Here is a 9,410-nt window from a genome sequence, read left to right as displayed (position 1 = left end):
CACAGGTAAAAGTTTTCTTGTTTGGATTTTTGCAAATATAACATATCCAGTAACAAGATGTGGGGTACCTATACTCATGCCATTAAGGGGGATGCATGCCCAAAAAACAATTATTTGGAGCTTTTGAGATAATCTGAATATTGTGTGGCTAAGAAGCCCTGGTGACACAGTGGTTAAAACGCTTGGCTACTAACTGAAAAGTCCACGGGTCAAACCCAACAGCTTCTTCATGGGAGGAAGATGTGGCAATCTGCTCCCGTAAATATTTACAGCCTTAGAAATCCTATAGACAGTTCTACGCTGTCCTATAAGGTTCCTATGAGTTGGAATCCACTCAGTGGCAGTGGGTTTGGTTTTTGGGTTAATGAGATAAAAAGAAGCCCCGGTGGTGCAGTGGTTAAGTGACCAAAAGGTCAGCAGTTCCAAGCCACCAGCCACTCCCAGGGAGAAAGATGTGGCAGTCTGCTTCCGTAAAGTTTACAGCCTTGGAAACCCCACGGGGCAGTTCTGCTCTGTCCTGTAGGGTCACCATGAGTCAGAATTGACTCCACAGCAACAGTTTGGTTTTTTTTGGTAAAGAGATAGAGGGCCCCTGGGTGGCGCGAACAGTTAACTGAAAAGTTGGCAGTTTGAGTCTACCCAGAGGTGCCTTGGAAGAAAGACTTCATGATCTACTTCTGAAAAATCAGCCACAGGGAACGCTATGGAGCACAGCTCTACCCTGACACACATGGAGTCGCCATGAGTCAGAATCGGCTCAGCGGCAACTGGTTGGGGCTTTTTTGGCTTAGTGAGATAGAATGCTTCCTAAGTCTCTTTAAGAAGGCTTCACGTAGGATGCTTCCAAAATCCCATCAAAAAGAACACTCTAGTGTTGACTGATGTCCCAGCCTGCTGACGGTCTATTTTAGTAATTTTTGAACTTTTTAGTTGTAGGAACCTTTTATACACTTAAATATTGAGAAATGTAAAGAACTTTTTAAAAATGTGGCTTATAGCTATTGATAGTTATCATATTAGAAATCAAAATGGAGAAATTCTCAGTACACAAGCATGCCTTCTGTTAGCTGCCAGAGTGACGGCATTATCACGTCATGTAGCTTCTGGAAAACTCCACTGTACCCTTGTGAGAGAGAGAGAATAAAAAGGCAAATAACACCTTAGCATTATTGTGAAAATGATTTTGACCTCACAGGTACTTTGGAAGGGTTTCATAGACTCCCGAGACCACACGTGGAGAACTTCTGGTCTATGTGATATATCCTTTTGTCTCCATCCCTTCAGGAAAAGGGATGCCAAGACGCTTTCACGCACCCACCCCAGTGACCTGATTCGCTTGACACAGGATTTAGAGCAACAGGAGCAGCAGGTTTTCAGAGTTAGTACGGCATTCCAGCATCATTGTCTACCCAGCAACCTTGTAAACTTAATTCGGTTTCTCAAATAGTGTGCCAGCAAGATTAGAGTGGACTGACCAGCTATTCACAATAATTTCAATTCCTTTTAAACTGTCATTTCTCTAGATGGATGGTCTGTTAAGTATTAATTTATTTGCTTTTGGTTAGTGTGAACTCAGTTCCCAGAATCTGAGGTCCACTAGTGATGCCCCTTCAGAGATGCCCCCTCAGCAGCCCTGTTGAATGGCTAGCCAGCTGGTTAATTTCCTCTTTCCCTTTGCTCCTACAACCGAATCCTGGAGAGTAATGGCACCAAGGGGTGAATTTCCTAAATTGAGAAATCCTGCTCTGACAGACTTCACCACATGACCAACCCAGTGACACCATTTTAATTTAAACTTGAAAAGAGATCTACGTATACTTGTGCTACCTGATTTTCTTTACCAGTAGTAAATGTTTAAAGGAAGTAATTTTACCACGGAAACCGTTGCTGCCACTTCCAGTGTGGGGTCAGATGGTTCCCCTGTCATCCTTTTTGGCACAACCTTTCGTATAGTGAGTTGGCTCCTTAGAGGTAATAATGTGGGCATGGCAGTTATTATTTTATGTATAGTATGTTCCTATGGTTTATCCCAAAATCTCTCACCAGTAGGCCAGGGCAATTTCTTCATTATGGAAATCTAGTCATAATGTTATTTATGGTTCAAAGTCATGTACAATTCAGATTAATTTTACCAAATGGATAATCTTGGCTTGCTTTCTGTTTCAAGGCTAACATATGATTTTGCTATTCTTAAAAAAAAAAAAAAAGTCATAGTAAAAATCAACAGTCATGAACCAGACTCACTCGTACTTTTCATCTTTCTTCACCCCAAGAGGGAACTCAAAAACCAATCAATCAACACAATTCCTTCATTGCCGGGAATGCAGAGAAATGTTATATTCAAGGAAGAGTCATGCTGTAGCTCTAAAAATATAACTCTTTGGGTATTTAACTCAAAATCATTGTTGCATTCAGTTGCCAGCTTAACATCGGGAAACCCTTTGGGCCTCCATGGCCTTGTGCTCGGCTCAGGGTCAATCATGATTTTCCTTGTCTCTGTCCAAGCTTGGGGGAGGCCTGTCAGGGGATCTGTTGTCTCCTGGGACTTGTGGTATCACATTGGAGGTTCCCATTGCACTGAGTATCAGAAGTGTAACAAGTTTAGCAGAACTGCCTTGTCTTTTCCTAAGGAAAGCTCTATCGAGAATGCTCCTATCTGGGTGCAGGGTGCAGTTACTCAAGTCAGGGGGCATCTTTGGGATGAGGAGCATAGAAGATTTCTAAGATGAGGAGGAAGCTTGGGCCTTTTTTCTATTAATCAACCTCAAATGTTTTATTCTCTGTGAACTAAATCCTTAAGAATCAAGGTTAAATTAGAACATTTTAGAAATGGACAGAACGTAACTTCCTGCTAGGGGAAGTGGGGTTGATCAATTGTGTTCAACCATGTCCCCTCCAGCCCATCCTAATGTAGCACTTCATTAAATACAGTCCCTGTGTCATATGTGCAACTCTTCCCTCTCTAGAAAATGATAACTTACTGGGGTCAAGAGCAGTATTTCATGCTGACACCATATCCCTGCAGGAGCTATCCAGGCACATACTTGAGAGATGTTCAGAATGGTGAAAAGGCTTGTCAAGCAATATGAGAAAATAATTGAGCTAAGACCCCTGAATTTGGGCTCTGAAGATACAAAGGGTTTAGGTATTAGAATTCTACTCCTGAGAAACTTAGAATTTCAGTTGGAGAAATAATGCACACACATACACACACACACGTGCACACACACAAGTAAGTGAAGAGCACGTGCACGGGGCAGAGTGTGAATAAGCACAAGTTCCTCTCTGCTATCAACTGAACATCCTGTGATTACAGCAATAACGCTCTCTTTAACGCCAACTGTCCACCTCTTTGGACAGGGACAAAGATGCAATTGTGTTACCCTGTGAGGAAAGTTGGTCAGGGGGAAGTAGCCACATTCACCCACACAGGATGTTATCTTGTTCTTTGCAAAGTCTTTGGCAAGATGTTTAACGCCTGGGCAGCCAACTGCGGAATAGTGAAATGGGGCACTGGCAGCTCTTTGTTGTTTCAAGGACAACTTACTCCTAAAACTCTTGGGGCTGTCCTTGATTCAGTCTTATGTAGCAGAGATCATCCTGAGGGATGTCACATAGCCAGAAAAGTCAGGAAGCCCCGGCCTAGATTCTCACATTGAGAAATTGCATAAAGAGTCAGATGTGAATAAAATAACCAGAAAGAGATATTGGCACCTTAGCTGGCACTGAGGAGTGGAACTGGGTGGCTGGGGGACAGAAATTGTGAGGGAGCACTTTTCATATTATACTCTGTTTACTCGCTGAATTTCGAATCATTTGCATGTTTCACTGATTCAGAAACAAACAACATGAAGCAAACAAAAAACCTTTTTAAAGTTGCCTGAGGGCTATCTAGCTTTGGAGTTGGGAACCCGATAAACTATCAACATAATTGTTTGTCTTCCTGACACTCAAACACAGTCCTTGAATACTACAAAATTCAGGCAAGCATCCAGTTTAAAGAATAAATTTTATCACTGGCCTTTGGAAGTTTTGCTACTGAAATGCTGCTACTGGCAATAGCATCAAACCCTGCAAGCTTACGTAGCATTTTAAACTTGCCAAAGCACTTTCACTTGCTTTTCTTCTCTCTCTCTCAAATTTACCCTTGTTCTCCTGTGGTTAAACAGAAGCAATAATGTTTTACACAATGCCATTTAATAAATCCAGTCCCTCCCTGGGGCGGCTCTACAAAAAGTCTTCCCTTTGCTGAAACAAGTGCACCTGGCTCTTTTTTGTGGAGCTGCCTACATGGAACTAGACCCTCTTGCACAAAACCATGGCCTTTGAAATATTTGATGACATGGCCCACGATCCCCTTAGTTTTCTTAACTTAAGATCCGTAGGTCCTTTGGCCAGTATGACATGGCCCCAGTCATCCTCTCTAGATCCACTCCAGTGTCACTCAAAACATGGCAGCTGAAGTGGCGCCCAAAACTCCAGGTGTGTCTGGTCAAATGTGACTATGGGATTCTTAACTGCCCTCGTTCTGGATCTCCTGCTTCTAGGAATGGAAACTAAAATGGCATTACTTTTCCTAGCATCTGCATCCCACTCATTCTCTCACATTGACTCACACTAATTAAAGCCTTTTTGTCCGTCTACTGTTTTTTTTTTTTTTTTTTTTACTGTTCTTTCAGCTGTTCTTTCAGCATTTCCCTGGCTGCTATTTTTTTTAAACCTATGTGCATGACCCTGTATTCCTCTGGTGGCACAGTGGCTAAGCACTTGGCTCCTAACTGAAAGGTCGATGATTTGAACCCACCAGCTGCTCTACAGGAGAAAGATGTGGCAGTCCACTTCCCTAAAGATTTACAGCCTTGAAAACCCTAAGGGGAAGTTCTACTCTGTCCTATAGGGTTACTATGAGTTGGAATCGACTCCATAGCAACAGGTTTTATATTCCTCCTTATTAAGTTTCCTCTGGCTAGGTTCCAGTCAGTGACTACCTTTCTGAATCTAGATTCCATCCTTCACTAGCCCTCCCAGGTTTAATGACCTGGTCTCCTGTCTTCCCTCTCAGTCTTTGATACACATGTTGAAAGGAACAGGAGCAGGAACCAACAACTCTGGAGCCCTTCCTTCAGATCAGGGATTCCCACAGTCCTCTTTTTTGATTTATATTTCATTATGAAAATATTCAAATATACAGAGAAGTAGAAATAATAACACAGTGAACACCCATATGTCTTCCACCTAGAGTCTACAACTGTCTATATTTTTTCACATTTCCTTCATCTACATATTGTTTTGCTAAACCATTTTAAAATAAAGACATGACATTTTATCATTAAATACTTCAAATTCTCCTTCAAAATGTAATACCGTTATCCCACTGAACAAGAAATGAGTAATAATTCCCTATTGTTATCTTCACTCAGCTCATATTCACATTTCCAAGTTGTGTCCAACATGTCTTTTGTGGCTGGTTTGTTCAAAGCTGAATCAAATAAAGGTTGACATTTTGCATTTGTGTCTCTTTTAATCTCTTTTTATGACGTTGACATTGTGGTGGTTAAGGTTGTGTGTCAACCTGGCTGGGCCATAACTCTCAATGGTTTGGCAATTATGATGATATCTGATATAATGTAATCTCTTCTATGATGAGATTGTTATGAGCAGCCAGTCAGCTGAAAGGGAGTTTTCTTGGGGGTATGGCATGCTGGATCCAGCATTTGGCTCATTATCGTCTGAACTCCAGTTCTTGGGACTTGAGCCAGCAGTCTGCCTTCTGACCTGCCAATTTTGGGTTCATCAGCCCCTGCAGCTATGTGAGTCAGGAGAAGCCTCCAGCCTGATGCCTGACACCACAGACTTGGGACTTTCCAGCCTTGATGACCACGTGAGCCATTTCCTTGATATAAATCATTTCTCTCTCTCCCTCTCTCTCTCCGCCTCTGTATGTATATAATATGCTTCGCTGGTTTTGCTTCTCTAGAGAACCCAGCCTAAGACATTTGGTACAGAGTAGTTTTAGAGAAACAAAATTATGAGGATGAGTTTTTAAATTGGTTCTCAACTCTGGTTAGTCTTAAAGATGCTGATGACTCTGCTTCTAGTAGTAAAGAAGGCACTACTAATCCAAGGTGTGAGGTGGTAATATGAATACACAAAATAAATCAAGTATCAGTGAGGCAAGGATCTGGGTGATCGCATGCTTGATACTTTTCTGTAATTTTCTCAGAATAAGTATAAGGAATCTGGTTGGTTGGTCCTACTTTTGCTAGACAAAGTGGTGAAAGAAAGAGATGAGCTCAGGGCTTCAGAGTCAAAGCTCAAGCACCACGTAAATGACCTCAAAGTTGGCACTTGTGTCCTGAAAAAGAAGGCTTATTTCTTGTAGTAACAGAGCTGATACTGCCAAAAACCAAATGCAGAGTTTTATTGTACCAGTAGCTAAATTACAACACCAATTACATTCCCAACCTCAAATGGTGTCTGAAGTTAAAATGAGGGTATTGATTGGGATGGGAACATATGGACAGATAATCAGGAAGCTGGGGACACTAAGCCTCTAAATTGCATTGAATTGCTCCTGCCAACAAATCCATTAGCCCCTCCACCCCATCTGATGAAATTAACTCAACTGTGTCTGAAGAGCCTCTGTCTGAGATATCACCTGGGGTGGTGTCTGAGTCATCCCCTGGGGCATCACCTGAGGCAGATGCTTTACAAGTCATTGCTGAATGTTCTCAAAACACAGCCCCACCACCCATTTTTACTTCTAGACCTATAACTAGACTTAAGTCCCAGTGATCTCCAAAAGGTGAAGCACAAAGTGTGACCCAGAATTGCTTGACTTTTCTAATATGTACAGAAACCTGGGAATATGTGTGGGAATGGCTATTAAGGGTGTTGGATAATGATGCAAGAAACATAAAGATGGCTCAATTTGAGTTTATTGACATGGGCCCACTAAGTACAGATTCTTCATTCAGTGTTTCAACTCAAGAGGTTAGGAAAGGATCTAATAGTTTAATTGGTTGGGTTGCTGAATAATGGATTATGTGGTGGCCTACACTAAAGTTGAAGTACGAGACCTCCTTCATATACTGTAGAAAAGAAGGAGCCCAGAGGATTAGGGGAATTGGCATGTTAGAGTGGGTTTATCAGGTTAGGCTCACAGAACCACATATGGAGTGCCCAGAGGACATACCTTTTATCACAACAGCGAGGAACAAATTTGTGAAGGGACCCCCAACATCATTGAAGACTGCTGTCATTGCTGTTTTATGCAAGGTAGATTTGACAGTAGGAAATGCCCTAACTGAATTAAGATACCTAACTGCAATGGGTATGATTGGACCCTATGGTGGTATGGACAAAATGATGGCACTGAGTTGACAAAGACAGGGTGGGCATAGTTACTACAATAATGGACAGTGGAGTCAAAGCGGTAATCAGAATAGTCTGACTCACATGGACTTATGGCATTGGCTACTTAGTCATGGTGTACCTAGGAGTAAAATAATTGTGAAATCTACTAAATATTTACTTGGTCTGTACAAGAGGAGGAATTTTAGGTCAAGTGAACAGCAGTCTAACTCCATTTGCCAAAAGAGAGAGTTACGGCCACTCAATAAGTTCCCAGACTTGAGCAAGTTTACAGACCTACAATTCCTCGAGTGAAGGAGAAGCTGGGTCCCCTTGAGGAGGGACCCCACTACACTGTCAAAATATATACTGTTAACCTTTCTCCCAGACTTCCCCAAAGGGATCTACAACATTTTACGAGAGTGACTGTTCATTGAGGAAAAGAAAATATTCAGCAACTCTCAATGGGTCATACACTGGATTCTTGACATGTGGAGTAAGGGCTCTTAGGAAAGGCTAAGTGGAAGCCATTAGAACTGCCACAGTCTAGGAAGATAGTAAACCAAAAGCAATACCACCTTCCTGGAGGGATTGCAGAGATTACTGCCACCATCAAGGACCTAAGGATGCAAGGGTGGTGATTCCCACCACATCCCCATTCAGCCCGCCTATTGGCCTGTGCAAAAAAAGATTTATCTTGGAGAATAATAGTGGATTATCAAAAACTTAACCAGGTGGTGATTCCACTTGCAGCTGCTGTTCCAGATGTGGTTTCATTGCTTGAGCACATTAATACATCTTCTGGTACCTGGTATACAACTATTGATCTGGCTGATACCTTTTTCTCCCAACCTGTTTCAAAGGACTGCCAGAAGCAGATTGCCTACAGCTGGCAAGGCCAGTAATACACCTTAGGTGCCCACCTCAGAGATACATCAACTCTCTAGTCCCATGCCATAATTTAGTCCACAGGGACCTTGATTGCCTTTCCCTTCCACAAGATGTCATACTGGTCCATTACATTGATGACATTATGCTGATTGGACCTAGTAAGGAAGAAATGTCAGTTACTCTGGACTTATTGGTAAAACATTTGCATGCTATGTATCTGTTGCCGTTGAGTCTATTCCGACTCATAGTGACCCTATAGTACAGAGTAGAACTGGCCCATAGGGCTTCCAAGAAGTGGCTGGTGGATTTGAAATGCCAACGTCCTTCTGGTTAGCAGTCAAGCTCTTAACCACTGTGCCACCAGGGCTCCATTTGTGTCCTAGAGTGTGGGAAACTAACCCAACAAAAATTCACGCACGTTTCACCTCAGTGAAATTTCTTGAGCCCTAGTGGTGTGGGGCATGTCAAGATATTACTTCTAAAGGAAAGGATAAGTTATTGCATCTGGTCCCTCCCACAACTAAAAAGGAAGCATAACATCTGGTGGGCCTCTCTGAATTTTGGAGGCAACACACCCCTCATTTGAGTGTGTTTCTCTGGCCTATTTATCAAGTGCCTTGAAAACCTGCTAGTTTTGAGTGAAGCCCAGAACAAGAAAAGGTTCTGCAACAGGTTCAGGCTGCTGTGCAAGTGTCTCTGCCACTTGGGCCGTGAGATGCAGCTGATCTAATGGTGCTTGAAGAGGTGGCAGTGGCAGACACAGGTGCTGTTTGCAGTCTTTGGCAAGCCCCTATTGGTGAATCACAACATAGACCCTTAGGGTTTTGGAGCAAAGCCTTGCCATCCTCTGCAGACAGCTACTGTAATGGATTGAATTGTGTCCCCCAGAAATATATGTCAATTTGGTTAGGCCATGATCCCCAGTATTGTGTGGTTGTCTTCCATTTTGTGATTTTCCTGTGTGTTATAAATCATAATCTCTGCCTGTCGTTAAAGAGGATTAGGGTGGGATATCACACTCTTGCTCAGGTCACATCCCTGATCCAATGTAAAGGGAGTTTCCCTGGGGTGTGGCTTGCACCACCCTTTATCTTACAAGAGATAAAAGGAAGGAGAAGCAAGCAGAGAGTTAGGGACCTCAACCACCAAGAAGGCAGTGCCGGAAG

The sequence above is a fragment of the Elephas maximus genome, chromosome 3 (genome assembly GCF_024166365.1).
Source record: "Elephas maximus indicus isolate mEleMax1 chromosome 3, mEleMax1 primary haplotype, whole genome shotgun sequence".
Classification (NCBI taxonomy): Eukaryota; Metazoa; Chordata; class Mammalia; order Proboscidea; family Elephantidae; genus Elephas; species Elephas maximus.
Note: the sequence above shows the minus strand (reverse complement) of the source record.